We start from the raw sequence: 15,613 nt of genomic DNA, 5'->3' as shown, positions 1-15,613 counted from the left end.
AAAGGCGTTACAAGTGACTTGTAGGCTGAGTAAGACGGTGCTTCAATGGGATGGTCTGAGGAGACGTATCGCAAGATCTGTCCTTAGCTGGACAGACTTATTCCAGCTGAGTAGACACGATGAAGCAAGGTTGCAAGCAGAGAAATTGTTCAGAAGATTATTACAGTAACCCAGGCAGTGGGGGATAGGGCTAGGATCCGAATGGAGTAATGACAAATAGCCTAATTCTGGATGCATTTCACAGGTAAAGCCAATATGATTTCAGTACAGAATGGATGTGGGATATGAGAAAAAGAGCAGAGCCAAGGATGACTCTGAGTGTTTGGCCTGAGCTACTGGAAAGATATTTCCGTTTCCTGACATAAAAGTTGCAGTGGGATGGGGAAGATCAGGAGTTCAGGTTTGGATTTGTCACTCATCATGGTGGAAATGTCAAGTAGGCACTTGGACCAGTGAGGCTGAATTCAAGGGAAAGGTCTGGGCTGAAGAGGTACATTTAGAAATTGTTGGTATTTGGGTGGAATTTAAGGACGTGAGCCTCGATGATATCATGAGAATCAGTGTACATGGAGAAAAGAAGGCCTTGTCCAATTACAGGGGCTGCGTTGCCTCAGAGGTATACGAGCATATCCATATTTCATAACTAAACACAACATTATGGATGAAATAGTGATTCATTCATTATTATGAATGAAATACTAATTTTCAAAATCCCTATATACATTTTGAACATACACTGTGGATACCAGTATCTAGCTTTTTAAAGTGATAAATGAGCTTGCTTCTTGCTTGTTAATTTATCTACTCTAGGTTGGATTGATGACAAGAGTACTCGCTGAGGGCAACGCGTACCTAAAACGGTTCTGTTTTATTTTAATATTACTCATGGTAGGGGAGGCAGGTTGATGGGAATGGAAGAAAAAACTTGAAAGCAACTTCTGCAGGCTCAGAATATTCATGTCTAACTTTTATCTACAATAAAACAAAGGACATCATGTTTTCAACATTTATCTTCAACCCCTCAGTAGCTGCCAGTTTCAGCAATTTATCTGGTAACCATTTAAACTATTCTTCCATTGAAATTATCTGTCAATGAAAGAAATGGATTCAGATTTTATGTCCTTTACAGTTGACTGATTCAACTTAAAATACCCCATGTTGTAACATGGTCCCATTACTCATACATCAGGCATGTGTCAGGTGACTCAGGCATGCGTCAGGTGACCCAGGCATGCAGCAGGTGACCCAGGCATGCAGCAGGTGACTCACCACATGAGGCCAATGATGCCCAAACTATACCTGCTCAGACTTGAACAATGAGAAAAGTCCACCGACTGCAGGTGTGGCTGTAGCAACAATGTCCACCCACTCTAAATGTTTCTCATGTGTTCTCTCAGTAGCTGTTCTTATCTTGTCATGAACTGGTAACGGTCTGCAGACCAGCTCTGCTCTCTCTGCGATCATGCTATAGTACGAATCTACATGAAGAGCAGGGCACTGCACAACTCCAGGGAGTACCACATATGTAGATGTCTCTGAGTGTGCCTGGAGTTGATTAGTGTAGCACCCCAGAGATCTGAGAACCAAACCCAGGGAGCCTGTCCTGTTTAGAGCTCAGGTGGATGAGAACTCCGTACAGCAGAATGACAGAGGATGAGTCAAGCCAGGACACTATGGTATCCTGGAAGGAAAGTAATCCCGTATGTCAAATGCTGCTAACATGTCGAGTAGGACAAACCCAAGAAATGACCTATAGAATTTGCGGCACGATCATTGATGACCTGCCAGGGAAACACACAGTATGACTACAAAGCTCAGAGAAGCAGCAGCAATCAGATAAGTTCCAGACTGCATTCTCCAAAGAAGCTGTTTACATGGGCTCCCAGAGCTCTATGAGCCTTCACTACTTTGACAATGAAGGGAAGAAAGGTTCCCAGAAGGAATGGCATTGTGTACAGGGCTGTAAGGTCACAGAACACAGAAGGCCAACTCAATTCTGAGATTACATTGAGTTCCAGGTTCACCTCTCACTCTGACTGCCCAAAGCAGTTAGGGTTTTCACTGTCAAGCAGCCACTGACGCATACACCTTGCTCTGCTGATATTCTCATCCTGAGCCTACAGGAGGCAGTTGTCCCACAGCACCCAGCATGGAGCGTAGCACCTAGCATGTGTCTAACTTATATCAACTTCCCTGATGATACAATCAAGTGTGTGTGTTATTGTTTTTTGTTTTTGTTGTCCAGGATCAGGATAGCTGTTTATCTGAACATAAAATAATTGGGAGAAGTCCTCTCTGAAATAGAAACGGCCCTGGGGAACCAGGCTCTCTTTATCCCAGTGTGCTCTCCAACGACTAGTCCTGTTGGAACCTTTTCCCACCTGTGTGTAAGCATCACGGTCCTTTCTTGCTGCTGCTTCATCCTTAAAAAACCTCCAGTTGCTGCTGCTGTTGCCACTGTCACACTAAAATACATATCAGGAAAAGTCTCACTGATTGAGTCAGTTCCCCAGTTCATTAGAAACCAGAGTGAAGGCCTTTTCAGAGGAGAGAGAGTGCCCGGGGCCGCTGCTCTCCTGGGCCCACTCCAAAGTTGGGCTTTCAACAGCTGTGTGATGTTGTGCTACCCCCCACCAGGAAGAAGTGAATCAGGGTGTCTGGTTTGTTGGGACCCAAAGAGCATCACAATATTTCCTCAAGTCTCATCAACATCCCTTCCCCTTTTTCTTTCATCTCAGCAGAAGGGAGATGCAGGATAATTTGGAAAACAAAACAAATTGAAAATGAGGGCTTTATGAGGGTGAGCTGTCCAGTATAAGGGTTTCCTGGTCTTAGATGTGACCTCATGAGAGGCAGGTGGGAGCTGCCAGATGGAGCCATGTGGCCCAGCACTGCCACCTCTCTGCTCGTCACCTGTGAAAGGCATGGGCTGGACTCCATGGCCCCGAAGGTCCCTGGCACGACGGGCAGCGCTGATGCCTCATTGCTGTCCTTTACGTAATTATTGGTGAGGGTGTGGGCTCGGTTGTCTTGACATTTAAATGCTGAGTAATTTTCTCAAAATATGCACATTTTCTGAGGCATGAAGGCAGTTTGTGTTATGTTCCAGACAGCACTGTAAGTGAGGCATGCAGGACCCTGGACCAGCTTGGGACTGAAAGGCTTTGGAGGTCTCAGAAGGCAGAAGTCAAAAGCTCCTTTGATAAATTCAACTGTTTTGTGAGCCCCAAAGTGATACGCAAAGCTTGAGATCATTTATTTATTGGTTGAAGCTGAAGAGAATAAGAAAGTGGGGCTGCCAGGGGGACTGCCTGCTGCTGCCCTGAGAGAAGAGGAAGGAGGGGAAGCAAATCCCTCTCTCGTGGGACCCTGATGTTTAAACATAAATCTCCCTCGTTTGACCCTTGAGTATAAAATCTGGACAAGTGTCCAGCCTTCAGTAGACAGTAGGAACCAGCTGTTGAACTGGGAAAGAAGAGGGAACAAGACTCTCAGCATGCCTAACCCTGAGTCCTGCCCAAACCTAATGAAAGCCACAAAAGAGGAGCCAACACCAAGGTCAAGTGGACTGCTAGAGACAAAATCCTCAAAGGCCAAATGTGTTGGGGGCATTGTCAGAGAAGGGGAGGGGCTCGTCCTCACAGCCACTTTGTGCTGGGCACAGCTTGCTGGGAGTAGTCAGCTGTCACCTCATCACACGGGCCCTGGGAGTGAAGGGACTCCTGTGACACGGAGAGTGGTAGTAGCATAATGTCTAAGGCCACCGGGCAGCTGAATCAGGGAGGAATTTCTATGGAGCCGGAGCTCCAGCAAATCAAACAGCCAGGAGCATGGAGCGGACACAGACCACTGAATGATGTCCCACCCTGTTGTGGCCTGGGGAAATACTTGTCATCTAAGCCTGGGAGGTCCCCCCTGAAGAGCCCAAGGAACCCAGAGGGAGGGGCTTCAAGAAAGAGCACGTCTATTCAGCTCAGGTCTCTTTATCAGATCTGTGTTTGCATTACAGGGACCAGCCAACCCTGGGAAACCAAAATGGCCTTCAGTGACATCCTCCAGAGGTTCCTCTCGTGTATCCACACACACCTGTTTAAGGGTTTTCACTGGGAAACAGCTACCACCACCCTCTGGTGATTTCAAAGGTTTTGCTGCCTCGTCATTCTACTTGAAATGCCTTTGTACATAAAGTTAGATGATAGATTAATGAGCTTCCATTATTTTCTTCCAAGTAGTTATACACTGTTCATCTCACGGACATTTAGTGAGCAACCACTTCATGCCAGGCCCCAGCTGAGACACAGGAAACAGCAATGACTGAGACTCACTGACCCGCCTGTGAAGAGTTCAGCCAAGTGTGGGAGAGAGAGAAGCGGATACAAGGGTGGACTTCAGCGTGCGCCATGTGAACGGCAAGGCGAGAGCGATGTACTAGCGGTACTGTGTGAGCTTCGAGAAAGCAGTTATCTGTCCTTGAGAAGGGCAAGTGGGAGGGACGAATGCTCAGAGGAGGTGGTGTGTGAGCAGCATCTAGAAGCAAGGGTGAGATTTCACCAGGTGTTGAATTGGGGAACAGGACATGGAGTTGGGAGGAAATTCTACGCATGGGGCTTGGCATAGGCAAAGGAATATGGGCCTGAGAGCTTAACATTTACTTGTGGTCATTAGTGAGGAGTAACCACCATGAGATTGGACTCACCCATTGCCGAGTGCCCAGGAACCAGACTTCTAGTTCCACGGACATGATAAGACAGGACTAGACAAAGTAAAGAATGGATGGAAGATTCTGGGCTCCAGGCCTAGAATCCTCCTGGTTCATCAGCGTCAATTCTGCAGGCTCTGAGTCTCCCTTCCAGGCGGTACAGGCAAGAAGAGAGAAGTGAAAATAACCAAGGATGTTAGAAGCAGAGACATTTGCATACTGAAGCAAATTATAGACTGATTAGATTCTCAAGAATCAGAGTTGCTACTCTGCTTTTGGCAAATCTGTAAGAGGAAATGAAACTCTTATGGATTGGCAAGTTGGGGATAAAAAAGGGGGGAGGGGCATTTCTCAAGCCACAGAGCATACAGCTGAGAGGGAGAGGCTTTGCAGAAAATGAAATTGGAGACATAAGCAAAAGCCAGATAAAGGGTGTTTGTACCATGCTAAGGAGCATAACTTCACTCTTCACGACTGAGAGCTTTTGAAGAATTTTAAGCAAGGAACTGGCATCACCACACTTGTATTTCAGAAAGATTACGCTGGCTTCAGTGCAGTTGGATGGATATAAGGGCCAAGACTGCAGTCAATGAAATGAGACTACTCAGTGTCGTTTCTATAATCCAGGCAATGCACAACTGATAGCTAACATAGTCATAGAGACTTTGAAAGGTAAAATATGGTGTCTGACCCAATGTTTCAGTGAGCATGAAGAAACCATGGGTGACTGAAATTTCTGGACTAGATAACTGGATACAAGCTGGTGTTCTTCGCTGAGCTAGGGAACATGGGAGGAGGAGCTGTGTGATGAGAGGGACGTGTGGGGATGAGACCAGGCCAGTCACGATGATTTGAGAGACCCATGGGGGTATCCAGGTGGGAAAGCTCAGAAGCCCAGAGTTGGACATCTGGGACTGGTGTTTGGAAGAGAAGTGTAGACTGAAGACAGAGATTTGGGAGACATTGAATGATGAGGTAGTGAGAACACCAGATGAGGAGGAAACCATGTAGGGCATCTGTGTGAGAAAAACAGCAGGGAAGAACCCAGCGTGGGTGGTGCCCAGAAGTCATGGATGAGTTAGGTGTGGGATGGTGGGAGTGGTTGAGAATATCAAGATGGAAACTTCTCTTTAGGCAAAGCTGAAGTTCTTGCTGACGTTGGCCTGGGGTGGTAGCCAGGCTGTGAGCACATGAGAGCTGGATTAAAGTTAGGTGAGGCGTGAACAGGAAGAAAGGAGGAGATGACCGTGAGGGGAGGAAAGAGCTGGAGCTGAGGCAGAGGCTGAGCTGCAGAAGAGATCGGTGAACTTTTCGCTTTTCCTTTGTGAGATGGAAGAGAGTTGTGTATATCATCGGATATGCAAGTTGTCATATCTGTATATTTCGTCCCATGGAGCCTTATCACAGAGAGCCAAGTCTTGCTGGAACGTCCTCCAGCACACAGGCAGGGGGGCTTCTCTTCAGTGGGAAAGAGGGAAGAGAGGGACGGTGTGTGCACTTGCAGATGAGTTTAACCGGGTGGGAGACAGAAGCTGAGGAATAACCAGCCTGATTTCCACTATTTTTAAAACTAGTTTCAAAGATCATCAAATGAAAGTCTTCCATTTTCCATTGACTTTTATCCTGATCTTGTAAAGTATCACAAAACATCACAAAAGCCATTGTGATTTATCTTTGATCCAATCACACCTGAGAAGTCCTAGCCAAGGATACCAGGATGGTAAAAGTAAAACAAATATTTCAGATATTTGGTGAAAGCAGCTCAGCACACCCTAAGATTAACCCAAAGCAAGCAAGCATATGCGCGTGTTTACACACATGACTCTAAGACGCTGGCAGAAAGTACGAGAGCTACACTTAAGCAAGAAAAATGAAGTCACTTTTGACCTCTGTCAAAAATCAATCTGTCCGAAGTGATGAAGCTTCCAGTCAGGCTGAGCCTTAATCCAAAGCTCTCTCCAAAACTCTCCTCAGCAGGGAATCAGTAATAATCATAATAACCAAAATTTGTTCAATTCAGTCAGAAAAGAGTCTAGTAGAGCCTCTTCTTTCAATTTCCTCATTCCCAGAGGCAACCCCAAAATGAATGTAGTTTGTGAATGTTTGCTCACTGAAGAAGGAATAAATTATAAAAGTAGTTTTTCAGTAACTCTGTCAAGAAAATGATAAGATCTATGTAAGTGAAGAAGTGACCGCAGGTTTCAGACATGTTAGAGGGCAGATGGAGCGAATAAAGGCAAAAGAGAGTTAATAGTGATTACAGAGCTTAGCGCATTGGGACAGATTGAGTGAGATTCCTCCCCCTCATCTAATTTCCGTTGACTAGGAGGCAACTCTGTTCAGTATTAATTTGGTAGCACTGACATCTTTGGATCCTTGTCTTTCCGGCGCTCAGGTCCTCTGAGTGCGTCCCAGATACCAGCGGTGATCCTTCAGGGAAATAATTTAGCCACCTCTCTCTGCAAGTCTCCCTAAGGGATCGTTCCTGCCTCACAGCCTTAGCTGTGGTGAAATACAACCCAGCCTGATCTTGTATTTAATCTTGAGAATGCCTGAAGGCATGCAAATAAATGGCAGGTGTTTGATAAAGACAGACTACACTTATTATTTTGAGGAACAGTTTAAGGTTCAGGCAAAATACAGTTTTTATCATCTTTTCCTTTGGTTTTCTGTATTTCTGCACCAGATTTGTTATTATAATGAATACATTTTCTTCTTAGCATGTAAATTCCCCTCTCAGTTATTCTTAAATGGACAGAATATCGGACATCTTTTAAGGCGTTCTCCTAGGCTGTGAGTCAGACACCCTATTTCTCTGGGCATGGTCTACCCCATTCATACAAGCAGGCTGCTTACCATCAAGTCACAGAAAATTGTGTCCCCATGGCCAAGGTTGAGTAGGCTGATGGTAATCATCTAACACAACCTGGACAGCTCCTGGCCTCTTTCCTAGGAATTTGGAATGGTGCTTGGAGATTTCGATCCCAGTGTGGTCCGGTGTCTAGAACAGAGAAGCTGTAAAAGCTCAAAGCTATGAGGCAGGAGTCTCCTGCCATCTCCACTAAGTCATAGAGAAAGCCAGTCAGCAGGGAGTGAAAGAGAAATGCAGAGAGAAGCAGGTCTGAGAGAGAGGCAGGTCTGCTTTCATTTATTCTGTTTCCTTGTTTCATAGGATCATGTTTCCTTCTAATTTAGCAAGCTTTTACCTGCAAATTCTGTACCCCCAAAATACAGATAAAATCCCCGTAAGTCTACCGAGCCACCTACATAGAGTTTCCTGATGCCTGGCACACATTTCCCTTAGAATTAGTATAAATTCCTTTAAACTCATTCCTTCACAATAGATATATATATAGAAAATCAAAATGAACCTCATTACCTCAATAGTTTCATTCTGAGGTGGAAAGGGAGTCTTAAAAGTTTTGACAGAATATATTTTGACAATGAAATTACTTCAGACTACATGACAGAGTTCAATTTGGGCAGGAATATCTTGTGAGCCAGGAAAATCAATGCATTCAGTTGTCAAAACCAACTCTGTCGACCTATAATCATAGACCAAATGTATATACTTCCTTAGCTTGGAGAATTGATACTCTGGAGACATTTTCTGGCTTAGGAATCTTGAAGTGCTATGTGGTTCACAAAATCCAAGGAAGTAGGATTCCATGAAGCCAGCAGGAACCCTTGCAGTAATTGCAAGCTCGTTACCTAATAAAGCAGTTCATTTCCTTAAATGAGACAATGCTCTGGCTTCCAATAATATCCTGTAATTAATAAATCTAGAAACACTACACAATAAAGCCTACAGGTTTTTAAGAATTGAAGTTAAATGTTTTATTAAAATTATTTCTGGAGTAGAATCCAAACGCAGTAATTCCAAGATTATTGATTAATGGTTTACTTGTGTAAATATCTGTTTATATAGCTCTTCATAAGGCTGTGGAAGCTCTGGATCGATGGATCTCACACCCTTTTTTTCCCCCTTTAATAGCCAATCAAAAATTAAATGTTGATCACAGCTAAAACTTTCAAGAGCAAAATTACAAACATCTTTAAAATATAATGTACAGTACGAGTATCATATTAAATGTGGGGTAGGAATTCCTTTTCATATACTTGATATGATGAGAGGGTGGAGCCTCAAAAAAATACAAGTGCCCAGTACTGAAGGACATCTTTAAAATGCTCTTCTTCTGTGAAAACTAAAAGTTCTGTTCTTTGTTGATCGACATACACATTGGTGTGACTTTCAGAAGGAATGAAAATATTTTAGCCTGAGCCTTTTGTCCTTGCTAATGGAAAAATCCCCAGTGTCCAGAAGCAGGAAATCAGAGGAGATTAGGAAGGACCCTCAGGGGAAAAAGGAAGCCCAGTAAGCTGCCCGTGACTTTGCCTCAATGCCTTATGGCTTTGGCACGAGTTAAGCCTGACTGTCGCTAAGGGGATTGGTATTTTTCTTAGTGATTATTTTTTCATTGACACTTAGGAAACCTGCATTATGGCAACTGGTATTTATTTATTGCATTGACTATATGCCAAATAACATGCTAGATATTGCATATCATTTCTTCCCTCTGAGCGTTGACAGTCTGAGCAGATAAAGAGTATAATAAGCAAGTAAACAAATAATCCTATAATTACAGATTGTGATGGGGGTTTGGAAGGGAATAAACCCAATGCAATAATAGAAAATACGCAGATTGTCAGGGAAAACTTCTCCAAGGAAGACATGCATGAGCCTGGGAGGAAGAGTGACCTGCAGTAAGGGGCCATCTGGCTCGAGAACTTCTGTTCTAGGACCCAAAGGAGGCCTGCGTTAGCAAAGCAGGCAGGGGTCAGGTCATTGAGACCCCGGCAAGAAATTTGAGTTTTATTCTAAGGGCAATGGGAGCTCATGTCTCTCCTTCATAGTGCCTGGCACATAGTTGCCACTCCGTGAATGTTGAATGGTGAATGCATTAATTAAATTCGTTCCTTTCGCTTTACTAACTCTTGAAGAAATGGAACTTGGCCCACGTTTCAGAAGCCCACAAAGAATGGATTAGACAAAATAAGACAGTGAATGTGGCATATTCATGTGGGGCAGCATATAAAACACTAGCAGTGAAAAATCAATACTCCAGAAGCAATAAGGTAGACGGTACGGCCCTCATTAAGGGAGGGCTATTTGTATTTACTGAAATCCACTCACTAGCCCTCTTCAAGCACTACCGCCACTGCCCCATTCAATTCTCAAAGCAACTATGCTCGGTAGGTGCTATAGCCATATGTTAGAGGTATAAAACAAAGGGGTAAAGATAATGTCACTGCCGGGATTGTCAGTTCCATGGCACCAGAGAATAGTAATGGATATGGAAAAAAGTAATCAAGAGAGGAGTTGTGGCAAAGGATGGTTTAGAGCAGGTTTGACAAGACTAGTATGCAATAAGGACACACACTGACTGAGCGCTTGTTAGGTACTAGGGCCTATTCTAAGAGCTTGAGGCACAGAGCGTGAGGAGATTGAGGCACAGGCTAGATAAGTAACCTCTTTAAGCTTATAGCGCTGGGAAATTGTGGGTCAGGAGTTAAGGATAGACAATTTGTGCCAGCAGGTGCCATGTGCCACAATGGGACACTCTCTGCAGTCTGTACCTGCAACACTAGGTCACAGGCACACCTTTTAGACCAGGAGGGCTTGTCGATTTGTACTTTAACTCCACCCATTCACACCCCAGTGTTACCCTAAGAGGCTGTTCCTGAAGCAAAACATATGTCAGAGAGTTTGAGGAAAGGATGCCTGGGAGCTTAGTATCCCCATGTCTTTGCCCGATCCATCTGCCCAGAAGCTCCAGCAAAGAAATAAATCTTGGACATGGCGTTAATCTGCTCTCAGGAAACATTGTGCTGGAAATGCTACGCCATTTATTTCTCAGAGACTCACAGGAACATGGCCTATTCCTCAGCAATGGGACCACTAGCATTCTCGGGTTGCTCTTTAAAGTTGAGATTTTTCACAAAAATGAATCACAATTGCTCCCCACGAATGAATAATTCAAGTATATTTATTAACAAATATTTCCATCTCAACTTTTTTTTAGAAACACAGAATCCTAAATAACAAGAGATTGTCAAGGGCAGAGGATGTAAGAAAGGGGGGTGCTGAGGGGCTATGCCAGGGAAATGGGCAAGCCCCCTTTTCTCTCATAAATGACCGCATGCAGAGTATCCTGGACTGTAGAACTGATAGAACATTAACCATAACCACTAGGATTCCATAAAAAATGATGGGGCATGGTCTCCAATGCGAAAAAGCCTGGGGGAGATAAGAGTGCTGCAAGTCCAGAGACTAAGATCCTGGTAACAGCTATGCAACGACCAGACACGCGACCTTGGTGGCTCCTCCAGCCACACCTCCCCACACCTGCACCTGCTACCATCATCCTGACACACTGTGTCTCTCTGAAAAATAATAAATGTTCTCTGAGAACGCTTCCAGGCATAATATTCTCCGAACCTGGGTGTTAATATTAAGTAGCCGAAGCACACTGGAGGGGCAGCGTTGGGGAGGAATGATGATGAAAAGAAATGCATGTCTTTGAATTGAGTATGATTTTTATCCTCCATAAAATAGAGGAGAAAAAAATGAGGCAATTTGTACAGAAAATTGACCGAAGCGAGAACTGGATGCATCTGGTAGGGTGTGGGATAAAACCTAAGAAGGCCTCTCTTCTTACATCTTTGACCGACGCGTTATGAGCAAGCCGCTGTGAACTTGCCAGCCTGAATGAGCTCATTCAGTCCCAGCTAACCTTCTGTTTTGCTTTGCACTCTTCCCTTAGTCACGCTGAACTTCTTAAATGTAAATAAAACGGAATGTTGGGATTGGAACCCCTCCGTCCACACAGTTTTTCCTTGTTCCTATCTACCTTCAATGCCCACCCCTGCTCCCATCATTTCACAAAATCACTGCCTGGTTGTAGACTAAATTTTGCCTATTTCCTAGGATTCTAGAGCAACTGAAATTTGTTACAAACATTCTTAGTACAAAAATATATTTAGAAAATTCATTAATAAAAAATAAGGAAATGTAAAGAGTGAAAATTGCACAGAAATCACAACATTCCTATCCAACCTTAAATTGCAAACCCCATTCCCCTAACTTGTTCTCATTAAAGTTTACATTTTTTTTCATAAAATAGAGATCCTGGAGGGCAGCGGCCAGATTTTGTATTCTAATGAGATGCTAAGTCTTAGAAACAGTCAGAAAATTGTTTTCAGTAACACTGAAGCCCAACTATTACCTTTGGTTGGGCAACGTTACTACTTTTCATAACTTTTTATTCTGGAAAAGTGTAAGCATATCAAAAAGTAGACAGAATGCATGACCATATTGTAGGACCACTTTCCATGTACCCATCACCGGCCTTGATAATTATCATCTTAGTCAGTTCGAGTTACTACAACAAGTGACCACAGACTGGGTGACATAAACAGCAAACATTTGTCCCTGGAAAGCTCTCTCATGTCTGTTCTTATAAGGCACTCTTCCCATTCATGAGTGTTTCATCCTCATGACCTCAGGCCCCATTCCCGAAGGCCCCATCTTCTAATGTCACCTTAGAAGTTCGGATTTCAGCATATGAATTTTGGGGAACACAGACATTAAGTCCACAACAATAATAAATCTCATTTTTTCATCTTGTCACCCTGTATTAATGCGAAGCAAATTCCAAATATCTATCATTTCAGTCTTAAATATTTCAGATTGTATCTCTAAAAAATTACTATGAAACATAACCACAACACCATTATCAAACTATAAAACATTAGCAGCTCCCGAATTTCATCAAGTATTTTTAGTCTTACCATATCCGATTGTCTCTTAAATATCATCAATTTTACAGTTTGTATGCAAAAGAATCTAATTTAGATCCACATATTATGATTGGGTGTGGCAACTTTTCAATCTCTTTTAATTATAAGTTCCTTTTCCATCTCTCTTTCTCTTTGTTGTAATTTATCTTTGGAATAGATCAGGTAATTTATCCTATAGAATCATCTGTCCAGATTTTGCTGATTGTAACCCTATGGTTAGTTTAACACATTCCTCTCTTCTCTGATTTTACTGTAAATTAGTATTTGGACCCAGAGACTTATTCAGAATCAGAATTCATTTTACGGTAAAACTATTCTATAGATAGCAGTATGTTCTTCCACCCAGAGGAAAATAATTAATGCTTCTCTTCTGGTGATGTTAGCAGCCACTGATGTGTAATACCTAACTCCATTAATGATGGCATTAGTTCTTCATGCATTAGCTGGAAAAAGTATAAAAAGAACTTTCCTTCATTTACTATTTGGTTGCCCAGTAGTATAGTTTATATAGGAAAGACAGGATAAATGTTTGCTCTTTAACTTTCTTTACTCAAGGTGCTAATGTCACCAAAATTCTTTCTAAGGAGTATTTAATTACTTCTTGTTTAAGGAGTATTTAATTACTCCTTTGCCATTTTACTTTTCCTGCCTAGGCCAGAAAGTCATTTTCTATCCTCATTAGGTTGTGCAAAGCAGCTTTGCTCGATCATTCCCAAATCCCTCCCTTTTTCTATTGAATTGTGTTGTTGTTATTATATGCCTACATCATAGTATTGGTTTCCAGTATTGGTGTTAGAAATACAGACTACACAGTATTTTCTCTATTTTTCAATTCTAAGACATTATAATGTCACAAATATCACTGAAAGTGAGTGACTATGGAAGAACGTAATCCCAAGGATACTCAAAACAAGCAGGATTATGCAGGTTCTTTGTCTATCCCATAGTGCAGAAAAAATCTCAGGCTAGTCTCTCTAGTGTGCTTGTCTAAAACAAGGAGAATGTAATCTCTTTGTCTTTCAGATAAATAGAACTTATTTAATAGAAAATAAAACAATGGGACGACTTCAACATGTATTAGCTGTGACAAGCAGTGGTCCCATTTTCTTGTTGGCATTGCTGAACTCCCTTAATTCTTCCTCTGCCACCGCTGTGAAGCCACCCACGGTGGTTGTCCCTCATCCAGGACAGAGCCAGAAGTGACGTCAGAGTGAACGCAAGGGAGATGTTTTATATAAGCTCAGTTTATAGTTACAGCTTTACTGTATCTTCTGATTTGAAATTGTCACTGCCATTTAAAATCCTAGTATTCTCATCCATAAAATGAGAAATAGCACGTGCTTTGAATATTATCAAGATTAAACAAAATAATATAGGTACAATGCCATCTGCATGTACCAAAGGCTGCCATCAGATAGCAGCTGTAAATACTCCTGGAGCCCTAGCTTGTAAAAACATTTCAGCTTTGGAAAGCAGGTAAAATATTCACTTTCCTTAGGACTTTAAAATCCAGCGAGGCTATCAATCACTCCCTTTACTAAAACAGATTCTAAAATCTGCCTTAAAGAGAACATTCACCAGGCGACAGGTACCTCCTACAGCTGGTAAACTTCCTGAAGTGGGGTGCTCTGTTTATCTTAGAGTCCTGATCATGGCACATGCCTGACACATGCCACGTGCTCATTAAGTAGCCTTGAACTGAAGTGATCCAGCCTTAATGACAATATCAGCAATGAATCACTAAGTTGCAGCATTTGCCTTGTATGAAATTGCTTCCCTTAGAAGGTTATGAGAAGTCTAGCAGACACTACAGAGGGCACGAGGCTAGCACATGGTTGGTACTCCAATAATGCGAGTTGTCCTTCTGAGAGGGTGTTTCCTGAAATGCAGCCCCTCCTCCCATGCCATTTCCAGCACGCAGGGATTTAGCACTCTTCTGCCTGCCCTGAATAGGTCAGAATGCTTCCTTCAGGTGCCCTACCTCTAAGTACAAGGCCATGCAAATCTGGTCAACTGGATGACTTATCTCCTCAACCTTATGATATAATTTGGAGCCACCTCATTGTGCTTTGCCTGGGACAGTTCTTGGTCATGCCTGTTATTCAGTGCACTCATTCATAGTGTCCCTTTCACTCTCAAAAGTGCTCTAACTTGGTCATCTTAATGACAAGCTACTGGTGAGGCACACCCTATGTCTCATTGGTATCCCCGAGAGCAAAATTTACTCAACAGATGTCCGTTGGTTGAAACAAGGACAGTGCTTTGCTAACCAATCTAATACGAGGCAGGTGTTCCTGACTGTGTCTGCATTTCCCCCTCAGCTCTTCTCTGAATGGAATAGCTTCTCCAAAGACTTCGTTTTTGACATATGAATAATGCTTCCCTTGCTCTTAAATAATTGATGGGTTTAAAAATATCAGTCAATAGAAACAGAGTGATACATCAAGTGGAGGAAAACAGTGAATGTTTCGGCAGAAAAAATAAAAGCTGTATTAATGACTATATAAATTTTACTAATGGGGCTTATCAGCATTTTCACAGCAAAAACTTTCATTTCCTTTGTTACTAGAATCAACAAATCCCTGCCATGTGATTGGCCAACTGCTTACTCAACACTAATACTAAGTTTTTTATGGAAATTGGGGTTGGTCAACTTGTGCTAGGAGACACAAGGTGGGTGATGCTGACTGTCTCAAAAGAGAATGCAAAGCATGGCAAGACTCAGCAGATACTGGGCAGGACAGCTTCCTAAATTAATTGGCTTTGATTACCACCACACAGAGGAAAGTATGTTTCCTAATGCCCACTGTCCTATTTTGATCACTTCTAAGGGGTTTAGAAGGATGCCTTTACTCGGGCAGAGCTACTCCTCAATGAGGTGTCAAGGAGAGACTCAATCAAGTCAAGAGTTAATTGTGGGGCCGGCCCGGTGGCTCAGGCGGTTGGCGCTCAATGCTCCTAGCTCGGAAGGCTGCCGATTCGATTCTCACATGGGCCAGTGGGCTCTCAACCACAAGGTTGCCGGTTCAATTCCTCGAGTCCTGCAAGGGGTGG

This window comes from Rhinolophus sinicus, chromosome 2, assembly GCF_057876585.1.
Source record: "Rhinolophus sinicus isolate RSI-liver-muscle chromosome 2, RSI-T2T, whole genome shotgun sequence".
Lineage (NCBI taxonomy): Eukaryota > Metazoa > Chordata > Mammalia > Chiroptera > Rhinolophidae > Rhinolophus > Rhinolophus sinicus.
This window is presented reverse-complemented; position numbering follows the sequence as displayed.